Source organism: Girardinichthys multiradiatus, chromosome 19 (genome assembly GCF_021462225.1).
Source record: "Girardinichthys multiradiatus isolate DD_20200921_A chromosome 19, DD_fGirMul_XY1, whole genome shotgun sequence".
In the NCBI taxonomy this organism is placed as follows: domain Eukaryota; kingdom Metazoa; phylum Chordata; class Actinopteri; order Cyprinodontiformes; family Goodeidae; genus Girardinichthys; species Girardinichthys multiradiatus.
This window is the reverse complement of record NC_061811.1, coordinates 12,600,531-12,612,611: the sequence shown is the minus strand read 5'-3', so window position 1 is coordinate 12,612,611 and position 12,081 is coordinate 12,600,531. Positions and strand designations below refer to the sequence as shown.

Sequence of the window (12,081 nt, the reverse complement as noted above, 5' to 3'; positions counted from 1 at the left end):
GGACCACGAACACTCAGGTACTGTACAAAAAGGGCATGAGTAGACTATTCTCTCGGCAAGCTCAGATCCTCCAATATCTGTAATAGGATTCTCCAGATGTTTTATCAATCCTTTGTGGCTAGTGCAGTCTTCTCACTGTGGTGTGTTGGGGTGCTGAAATAAAGGTGAAGGACTCAAAAAGAATAACTAAACTAATATAAAAGCCTGAGTCTGTTGTTGGGACCAGGCTGGCTCAATTGGAGGAGGTGGTGATAGACAGATTATTGGGGAAGATCAGAGCCATTATGAACAATGTCTCTCACCCCTTTTACAGCACAGTAGACAGCCTAAAAAGTATACACAGCCAAAGATTACTGCAGCCTCAATGTGGTAAGGAGCGCTACAAAACATCTTTCCTGCCTGAGGCTGTCAGTCTTTTTGACCTCCGTGTGCCTCCAGAACTGTCATTCTAGATAACTGCAATTGTATATATTTAATTGAATGATGTGTGTGTTTGTGTGTGTGCGTGTGTGTGTGTGTGTGTGTCTCCTAGACTTTTATTGATGTATATTTGTTTTATTGTCGTTTTACGTTGGGACAAATGAATTTCCCCTTTGGGGATTAATAAAGTTTCAGTCCAATCAATCAATCGTGTGGGGGAAAAAATCCAAACTTAAGAATTTTTTTTAACAACAGAACCAGTGGTGCCACAATTATTGGTAACCCTGCTGTTAATGCTTTTCATGGCCATCTTTTGCTAGTGAGACAATACTTAATCTTGTCCTTGAATTTTTTTGTTAGAGGATACAGAGAGAAGGGTCTTTGACAATTCCTCTTTGCACAATCCTTTGGTCATTCAGAACCCTGGGTCCTCTCTCCTGGGTCCTCTTCTCCAAAGGCTTTGGATGTCCATGAAAGATGGTTGATTTTGTGCTGTTGACCCTGTTCTGTTTAATTTTGGCTCTAGGTTTCAGATTATTATCCTGCTAAAAGATCCGATGTAGATGCATTTTAAATAAATTATAGAGGCCACTAGATTTATTTCAAATCTACTCCTACTTTAAAGATTTTCTGATGCCATGAAGTCCAGCAAGGCTTCCAGGGTCTTTAAAAGAGAAACAGGCTCACATAATTACAGATCCTTCACCAGGCTTTACTGTGAGAATAAGGAGCTTTTCCACATACTGATCCTTTGTTACACAACAAAGAAACTAATGTGTTGCCAAAAAACTCAGTCTGTAGACTCATCTGACGAAAGCAAGCAGATACATTAATTTAAATCGAATGTTAGGGGTAGCAATACCTGTGCCGCCAGGGATTTTGTTAAAACAATTAATTCTTAACATAGGATTTATTTTTCCACTACTAGGTAAATGTACTCAAATGAAAGACTGTATATTTCAATATTTCTATTGTAAGATTATGCCAATGCAATGGAAGATGAATCTACAGTATGTTCAGGCTTTTCACACAATTTTATAAGGGATGCTAATGTGTCCAGCACTGTAAATCTAGAATAATGGTATTTGGTCTGATGATTAGTATAATAATTGGGACTGATTGCCTGCAAAAAAACATCATTAAAATTCATATGTTTCACTGTAAATTTCAATCAGAAAAATAAATCCTTCCTAATATTGAGGATCTGATGAGTGTTGGGTTTATATTGTTAATGGGATGTAAGAATCTCTTTCTGGACTTCACAGAAGCTGCTCCCCTGTGTTGTGATAATTTTACGTTGGAGCTGGAGGTGTTGGATGTGTGGATAGGCAAGCCTCATCAGGTTCCGCCTGAAGGGGGGGAAATGGGCGGAGGCTTTAACACAATATGCTCACCACCTGCTCAGCAGAGGAAAAGGGAGGGGGCTTTGCCTGTTTTATGGATCACTCTTCATCCCAGCTTACAAACACAGACCACTGAGGTGTGTCTGTTTCACAACTCTGTCTGACATACCCTTCATGCAAGATCTCTCTGAGAGCTGAATGAACCATATCATGGCTGGAACAAGAGCCGTATCCATCCAACTTAACACCTGCTTTCTGTCTGGATTCACATGCTCTTTGAGCTCTCAGAGGGGGCTTACATGTGTGTCTGTCCGGTTGCTGCTACATAGACTGGACCACTCCTCATTAGGACCCATCTGGTCTTTTTGGAGCTACATGCATGCATAATGAATGTGAAAATGACCAGTTCAATAACCACATTCTGCATTTCAAGATATTCCACTAATATTTCCTCAATATGGAAAGCCTAAAAAATTTACCCACACAGCACTTGAAATGGAAAATAAATAAAAAAGCATTTATTTAGTAAAACAAATGCTCTTGGTATGCATCTAACTATCCCAGTTGGCGTCTTTCAAAAGTATTTAGATTTGAGCATTTTGTCAGATCACAACAAGACTTTAAACATATTTTACTGGGTTTGTATGTAATAGACCAACAGAAAGTGCAAAACTTTGAGGTGGATAGAAAAAGTTAAATGGTTTAAAGGAACTTTTTACAGATAAGAATCTGAAGTGTGTAGTGCAAAAGGAATCAGATCCCTTAAATATGACATCCCTAAATTCAAATCCTGTGCAACCAAATGCTTCCTGAAGTCACCTAATTAGTACATAGAAATGGTGAATAGATATGCAAGCCACACTTTTCAGATTTTAACTTGTGAAAACAACTGCAAACCATCTATCATTTGCCATCAACAATGTGTTGGTTTACCACACAAATCCCCCTGAAAACCTTTTTTTGTGGTTGAAACGTGACAAAATGTGGGGAATAGATAATTTTGCAAGCTGAAAATATGGCTTGTATAAAATGTACCTCATCGCGTCTTACAGCTCAGCTGTGCCTGGTCTTCCTGAGTTCAAGAATGAATTTAACTCAAAGCCCTGTATATATAGTGTTCCCTCCTTTCTTTAAAATAGTCCTCAAAAGTCTATAACGGCATGAGTATTTGATGCCATGTATTTATGATTACTGAGAGCTCTCTGTTAGTCTGTATACATCAGTGACGGTGCTGCATGCATCTGACACACCCCTGTGGAACAGGAAAACTCACAGCTTGAATCCTAAATAGCAGGGAGCCCACTCTGCCACAAGACGTAAAAAGAACAAAGCGGAGCCTGAAGAGCTGAGCGGCTGTGCTTAAATGACAGATGGAATACAAATGGAGGTTTCACAGCTAACTGTGGCATCATCAAGCCTCTGTTTGTGTTAAATTTTCTGTCAAAAAGGGGCTTTACCAATGTGCTGACAGTTTAATTTATACCTAGCAGCCTGAGACATGCGGCTGGGGATACGAGTCATGTATACAACTCGCATTTGATCCAATCGTCCTGGCACAGTCACATTAATTATCTAGGGGACAAATTATCTTTATATTCACACTGAGAGGAACTGAATACATGCAGCATTAAACATCTCACTCCCAATAATAGCAAGTACTGTAATCATCACCTCCAGAGGAAACGTGGGGAAAGTCTATAGGAAGATGTGTGGTGTACCTGAAAGGAGTCTCTCTCAAGTCTGAATCCCTTTTTCAGTCCTGCATAGTCATCATTTGCTGCATTTTTTATTATGCTTCCCCTTAAATATGTTTAACCATTGCCCATAATTTTGAAACAAACCCTGATTTCCTTAATCCTCTCTTACCACAGTAGTTCATGTGAATTTGCATGGCATGCTTTGGACTTATCAAAAATGATAAATCATAAAAACTACAAAGGGACCTTTCTGCATCAGCTCCACTATTTTTAAGGTTTGATCATTTTGCCGGACCCATCTTCCGGTTCAACGTACGGCGACAAGCAAAAAGAATTAAGCACAAATACAGAGAAAAGTATTCTTAGAAACAGAGGCTTAACGTTAAATTATAGATATACAGTATGTTAGAGATAGAAAACCTTAAAATCTTGAAAGTATGAAACCTAAATCACAAATGCTTTTTCAAAAAGAGACATTGTTTCATCTGGACCAGTAAAATAGGAAGATACGACCATATTTGAATGATGACATTGCGTTTCCAATGGCATAGTCTTGAGGTCTGTCTCTATTGGTTTTTAACAGAAATATGTTCAATAGATGTGTAGCCGGTTATCGGGAATGCAGAAAAAAGATGGAGTAAGCAGGTCTGCTACAAAGATAATCTACAGTGGGAACATGAGAAGCAACGTGGAAGTAAACCCAGATAGGGAGGATGGGTTCCTTCTCACCCACTAAAAACTGGATAAATCCCACTATACATTTTCACTTCATGAACTCAAAGTCGAGCTGCAGACTTTGCAGTCACTTATTTTGTCTTGAGTGGACATTGTGTTATGATATTATTAAACTTCAACTTTCGGCTTGTGGTTGCCTTTTTTTCTTTCATGGCTTTCTACATATCTCTCAATTTGGATCATGGAAATGTATTAAACCACCACAAGCTACAACCTGAACGTCAATCAGTATGCTTTAAATTTAACCCACTATATCTTTAAAATGACTCAGCAGCCAGTGTGTCTTTCTGTGTATGCGAGCTCCTTTTATCAATCTCAGTTAAAACCTCCTGAAATATTAATCCCTGTGTAATAGTTGAAGATGACCGGCATTCATTTTTTTCCGTTTCCTTAGGCGTCTCAAAGTCCACTTTTTCCCAGTGTTCGATCAAATTTTAATAGCAATAGTACTGTACAAAATTATCACATTATTAAAAACTCAGAGGAAAAAGGAATACAAGCATATGCATAGGAAGATATTTACACACACTGAACTTTGATCACATTTGGTATCATTACAACCACAAACTTGGATTTGTTTTTTTGGGACTTCATTAAGATTGTTTGTGATTGATACCCTCAAAGTAGTTTATAATTTTAAAGTAGTAATAAATGGATTTGTATCAAATAAAAACTATAAATGTAATTATCCCATTTTTACTCCGATACACTCAGTAAAATCTAGTTCAACCAATCGCTTTCAGAAATCACCTGTAATTGTATCTCTGTATTTAAACAGCTGTTTTGTAAAGATCCCAAACTTTAATGACTTGTTCTTTCACTACAGAATAATGCATCACTTTGTTAGACCACCACATAACAGTAATAGTAATAAACAATAGTTTTACGTTTTTTAAATGGAAAGAAAAGAAAAAGTTGAAGGATGTGAATTCTTTTTTAAGGCCCTGTACCTCTTCCAACTTAGTGCATCAAGACCCTACAAACAGTTCAGAGGAAGCTTTCACCCTGGTGATCCTGAATTATTGGCTTTTCAGAGGCAGCATGTTTTGTCAAGCTTCAAGGAAACAGGCTATTTTTGCTCATTTAAATTTCTGAATAACATGAGGAAATATTTCTATTTCAGGATGATGCACAAATGGGCGCCTGGAAACAGGATCCACTTCCTCTCCTTTAATGAACAACAATAATTACCATCATCACAGTCATTTACTCGATGTTATCAGATGTGCTAAGCTTTCTAACACACATCTGCCAACATAACCAGATTGGTTTTCTAAGCTCCCATTATGGTGTGATATATTTTTCTGACCTGTTAAAATGTGAAAAGTGAATATAAATCTGGCATTTTATAAGGTCATCTGACTCATCGCCCTTCTCCACGGTTGGGTGCAAATGGCATCAGTATATATTTCTTTTAGAACATAACAGATAGTTGGCAATGTGTTTCACTGGAAATTTATGAGATAGACCAACACAAGCTTGGGCATCAGTGTATTGAAAGGAAAAATGAGGCATGTATTTGTATTCAGCACCTTTGCTTTGATAAATATGAATCAAATTCGGTGCCTAATTCCCACAACATGGCGTCCATTTAAACTGACAGGGTTGGGATAGAGAGCATGAATCAGAGAAAAAGTCAAGAGGTGCATTGTAACTCTGAAGGAGCTGCAAAGAGTTCCACAGCTCAGGTGGGAGAATATGCTGACAAGATTATGATATTACTACTATGCGTGCACTTCACAAATGGGGACTTTGTAGAGTTGCATAAAGAAAGACATTGTTGAAGTCAAATGTCCCAGTTGCAGTTTGACACAAGTAATGTAGGGGACAGAGTAAACATCTGAAAGAAGGTGCTCTGTTCAGATGAGACAATATGCTCAAATGAGGCTTGCTGGAGTTGATGGGGATTTGGGTGGACCAAAATACAAGGCGATCTGAGGAGAAAAACCTATTTAAGGATGCAAAGATTTAAGATTTGCATAGTTTTAAGATAAAATCCTAATCATTGACACAAATAAGAATCTGCAACAAGACTTAAGAAGTTGATGTTTACGGATGATATCCATCCAATCTGACAACTACAAAGCTGGTAGAGACATAAGCCAAATGACCTGCAGCTGTAATTGCAGTGGAAGGTGGTACAATGAGTTTTCAACCAGGGAGGCTGAATTCAAATGCCAACCACACTTCATTTCAATTTGTAAATAGTTGTAAACCTAATGCATAATTTGCCTTCCGCTTCCCAATTAGGCTCTTGTGTTGGTGTGCCACATAAAATCTCCCAAAATACAATGAAGTTTGTAGTTGAAGGGGTATAAATACTTTTGCAAAAGCACTGCACATGCAGCTAAGTGAAATAAATCAACAGGTCAATATGCTTGCTCAGCTGACCAAGAAAGGCTTTGTGTCTGTGATTCCAGCAGAGTCCAGACTATAAAGCAGCAGGAACAGCAGCAGAAGAAATGTTGCCTGATTGCAGCATGAATGAAAGATTCACAGATTTCCTTCTTTCCTGAAATCAGAAACGCAAACAACTGTTAATGCTGGGTTTACCACCCAGCTGACTCTACAGGAGGAACAATAGGTGTTAGAGTGGGAAGAAGAAACGATGCACCTGCTTTGGGTGTAACACTATCTGACACGTTGCCAAGAACACCATCATCATCCTCATCAGCAACAACAACATCCACCCGCACAATTAACTTTTTATCGTTCACCTTTTTGTCACGCCTTCTTCACATTTAGGAAACAATCTGATTTTCTCCGCCAATCAAACATTTCTTGGCGACTCAATGTTCCCTTGGTTGCTGCGGCACACAAATCTACCAGCGCACCCACCTCTTTCTGCGAGTTAATAAAGACGATTGCGCAACAAACCGCATATAAATCCCGTTAGTGCGCATTTAGATCGCTGAAGGGATAGTTTAAATTTCACATTGCTCACCTCTCGGAGCTTCCCGATCGCTGGCGTCTAAATGCTGGTTATGAGGATGCTGCTGTTTTTTTCTCCAAGAAACAACAGAAACTCCCACCCACTCAGGGACCGTCTGACAATTACTCCTACCGTCAAAGGCTGCTAAGGCAGCATCTGCAAGTTACTTTCCCTTTGATTCTGATTTCCCATGACTCAAACCTAATACATATGAATCTCAATGAGACATATATATTTATTATTTGAATGTATATTTTAATTACAAACTGAATCAGAGAGTAAGCGAAGGACAACTCCACCCAAACGCTCAGAAATATACAACACTGACGTACATAAGAAACCCAATGCTGTGCTGAGTAGTGGCTGATTTAATGGCATCATGGAATGCATTAGTTATTGCAATTTACGCCTCTCCACTTCTCACTGCATGCAAATGTAACAATAAAATACTGTAATACAAAAAGGGAAAAATGTATCTAATTATTTTTTTAATGAAAACCAATTGGTTGTCATAATGATTAACTGTACCAAAAATCAATATAAGGTGTAAAAACTTCTTGGTTTGATTTTGGTCAAAGTTGGAATACTTCCTAATACTATCTGACAAATACAATAATTGTCGGCGATTACAGACATGGGCATACAGTACATTTAAACTGACTGCCTGAGTAGAAGAGTGTTAATCGGGGGACCAGCCAAGAAGCCCAATGGTAACTCTGGAGGAGCTACAGAGATCCACAGCTCAGGTGGGCCGAATTAGTTTTGCACTCCTTTATGGAAGAATGGCAAGAAGAAAAAAGCCATTGTTAAAAGGAAATCATAAGAAGTCCCTTTTAAACCTTTCCACAAGCCATGTAGGGGACACAGCAAACATGTGGAACAAGGTGCTCTGGTCAGATGAAACCAAGCATGAGCTTTTTGTCCTACATGCAGAAGGCTATATGTAGCAGAAATATCAGCACTGGACTTAACCCTGAAAACACTGTCCCACCATGAAACATGGTGGTGAAAGCATCATGCTGGGAGGACAATTTTCTCCAGCAGAGAGGAATGCTTGTCAAATTCAATTCAAATTCAATTTAAAAAACTTTATTAATCCCAAAGGGAAATTGAATTGATGAGGAGATGGATGAAGAGTCCAGGAAGAAAACCTGTTAGATCCTTAAACTATGACAAAGGTTCACCTTCAAACAGAACTACGACCCTAAACATCCAACCAGAACTACAAAAGAATGGTTTATATCAAAGCATATGCATGTATTAGAATGGTCCGGTCAAAGCCTAGACATACAGGGGTTGGACAATGAAACTGAAACACCTGGTTTTAGACCACAATAATTTATTAGTAAGTTGTAGGGCCTCCTATTGTGGCCAATACAGCGTCAATTCGTCTTGGGAATGACATATACAAGTCCTGCACAGTGGTCAGAGGGATTTTAAGCCATTCTTCTTGCAGGATAGTGGCCAGGTCACTACGTGATACTGGTGGAGGAAAACGTTTCCTGACTCGCTCCTCCAAAACGCCCCAAAGTGGCTCAATAATATTTAGATCTGGTGACTGTGCAGGCCATGGGAGATGTTCAACTTCACTTTCATGTTCATCAAACCAATCTTTCACCAGTCTTGCTGTGTGTATTGGTGCATTGTCATCCTGATACATGGCACCGCCTTCAGGAAACAATGTTTGAACCATTGGATGCACATGGTCCTCAAGAATGATTCGGTAGTCCTTGGCAGTGACGCGCCCATCTAGCACAAGTATTGGGCCACGGGAATGCCATGATATGGCAGCCCAAACCATCACTGATCCACCCCCATGCTTCACTCTGGGCATGAAACAGTCTGGGTGGTACGCTTCTTTGGGGCTTCTCCACACCGTAACTCTCCTGGATGTGGGGAAAACAGTAAAGGTGGACTCATCAGAGAACAATACATGTTTCACATTGTCCACAACCCAAGATTTGCGCTCCTTGCACCATTGAAACTGACGTTTGGCATTGGCATGAGTGACCAAAGGTTTGGCTATAGCAGCCCGGCCGTGTATATTGACCCTGTGGAGCTCCTGACGGACAGTTCTGGTGGAAACAGGAGAGTTGAGGTGCACATTTAATTCTGCCGTGATTTGGGCAGCCGTGGTTTTATGTTTATTGGATACAATCCGGGTTAGCACCCGAACATCCCTTTCAGACAGCTTCCTCTTGCATCCACAGTTAATCCTGTTGGATGTGGTTCGTCCTTCTTGGTGGTATGCTGACATTACCCTGGATACCGTGGCTCTTGATATATCACAAAGACTTGCTGTCTTGGTCACAGATGCACCAGCAAGACGTGCACCAACAATTTGTCCTCTTTTGAACTCTGGTATGTCACCCATAATGTTGTGTGCATTTCAATATTTTGAGCAAAACTGTGCTCTTACCCTGCTAATTGAACCTTCACACTCTGCTCTTACTGGTGCAATGTGCAATCAGTGAAGACTGGCTACCAGGCTGGTCCAATTTAGCCATGAAACCTCCCACACTAAAATGACAGGTGTTTCAGTTTCATTGTCCAACCCCTGTATATCTAACAGAGAAGGTCTGCTAAAACTTAAAAACTGCTGTTCCCAAACAACTCTCTGTCCAAACTGACTAGGGCTTGAGCTCATTTGCAAAGTAGAAAGGGCAGAAATCTCAATCCCTGGGTGTGCACAGTTGGTAGAAACATACCTGATGCCAATCTGTGGCTCTGTCCAAGACTCCCAGGCTTTATCCCAATGAAATACATCTTAATTTGTTTTTGTAAAATGACAAATTTTGAAATAATATGAACACTTTGCAAGGCACCATAACGTTTACAAGTCTATAGTGCAGTCTATAAACACTCATTAGTCTGGTTAGTGTAATTATATCGTTCTGTGAGCATTATACCTTCCACTCAGCCAGTAAACTGAGAACTGTGAATCAATGTATTGTCGATCCAAGAGATCTTAATCCTGTGATTAAACATTTTTTATGTTGATTCATCCCATCAGAGCAGAAATGGGTGAGATCTCAGTGCAGATGAACATGACAAGGAGATTCTGTATCATGTAAAGCAACTTTCTTAACCACTACAGTCAAATCCACATGTGGGAATATATCTTCTGGAACAAAAGGTCTTATCTGTTATTTGTATTTGTTCCTACTTCGCAGATGCTGTCGTACAGGATGGAGATCATCTGCAAAGGAGCTGACTCATCGACAAACAACAAGACAAAGGCAGTGATTCAAGATGACGAGCGAGGTAAACAGTTGAGGTTCAGGATTCATATCTTCAACTGGTTTAAACAATTTAGACTGGGTTGTTTATATTTTTGCTGTAACTTGATATTATGCATCTCATACTAAAAAAAAAAGGTAGCATTCATGTGCAGGTGTGAATGGTAAGCCTTTTTAAATGTCTCAACATTTGTTTTCCAACAGTTTTGCTTCATTTCACCAGGCTGGATTTGAACTTAAGTAAAGACTTAATGTGTTCCTACTTATTTGTCTGTGAAATGTCTGCAGATGTTTGTGGGTAAAGGTTTTCAACCATTCAATCACCTATATGTTGACAGACTACCTGGGAATATGAAATATGATAAATGCATTGAACATTTTGAATGGTTGCTTCCCAAAATGACTTTGATACACAAACAAATTTTGGTGCAGAATTAGTGTTGACATTTTATAAGGTCTCAAATCACACTTGTCACCATTTCTGCAGTGAATCCTTTCTATGTGCAGAGGATGGTGGAGTGATATGGTCATGTAGATGTAAACTGAATGCACAGTTGGACATCACTGGTGAAGCATGGCAGGTTGGATGGGGCAGAGATGTTGGCACAGAACACTGAGGTTTAGAAAGACTGTCATACACTGTAAAGGTATTATGATAAATTGATTGAACAACAAATTAAGCCACGTTATATAGGCATATAATAAATGACACAATAATCAGTGTTTCTTCTCTAATATTTAAAGATTGCTCATTTATTAGATCACTTTTGCTGATTGGTGATTAATGTATCACAAAATATGAGTGTATTCAAATAACATTTAATTTACTTTGAATATGGTCTGCAAACAGCAAGAAGTAGAAGAGTTCTGTGTCCTGATCAGTTATTTATGAAGCACCACTGTGGGTTGTTGAAACACCTATACAAGCTCACAGCCAGTTGGTGTATGAACATTTTTTTTGGTGAGTAAGAGAAGAAAGAAGTCTTGCATTCAAGGTGATATCATTCTTGTTTTGATGGTGATGCTATATTTGCAGGGCCTCTAACCTGACAGCTTTCATGAAGAGGCTACATTACTGAGGCTGGACTGCCACCCACTGGAGTGTTTTTGTATCCATGTTTTTCAGATGTAATCCACACATCCTTGTAACAATGTTATCACTGTATTGGTTGATTCAGTGTTTACTTACATACGGTCCTTTGCAAATTTACTCATGACCCTCATACATCTCCACATTGTCACATTACAACCACAAATATTGAGGTGTTTTATTTAGATTTTGTGTGACAGACAAACATACAGTAGTGCAAAATTGTGAAATGGAAAGAAAACGATACATGGTTTTCAAAACCTTTTACAAACAAAAATCTGCAAAGTGTGGTGTGCATTTATATTTAGCCCCACTCTAATACTCAAATGCCTCTAAATAAAATAGTAAATGGCCTGAATTTTTCTTTTCAAACTAACCACTCAAAGCACTTCACATTAGAGGCAAACTCACCTAGTTGTAAATGCACACACATTAATGCACAGCAACATGTGACAGGGGGAAGCTGGAATAAAGACAACATTTTTCAGATTGCAAGACAACTATAATCCACAGTCGCCTCCAAAGTCAAAGCCAGAGATGTCACCTCATTATATATATATATATATATATATATATATATATATATATATATATATATATATATATATATATATAAGATATATAA

The 12,081-nt window shown here is 38.9% G+C and overlaps 1 protein-coding gene across 1 annotated transcript in view; it reads right to left on the bottom strand.

Annotated features, from left to right (window-relative positions):
* Nucleotides 1–7,277, bottom strand: part of tmem63c (transmembrane protein 63C) — a 46,544-nt gene extending 39,267 nt beyond the window's left edge. Inside the window, exon 1 of the mRNA XM_047346083.1 lies at nt 7,140–7,277. The gene's annotated coding sequence lies outside the window, so the exon portion shown is untranslated. The remainder of the gene's footprint in view (nt 1–7,139) is intronic.
* Between the last annotated feature and the right edge of the window lie 4,804 nt (nt 7,278–12,081).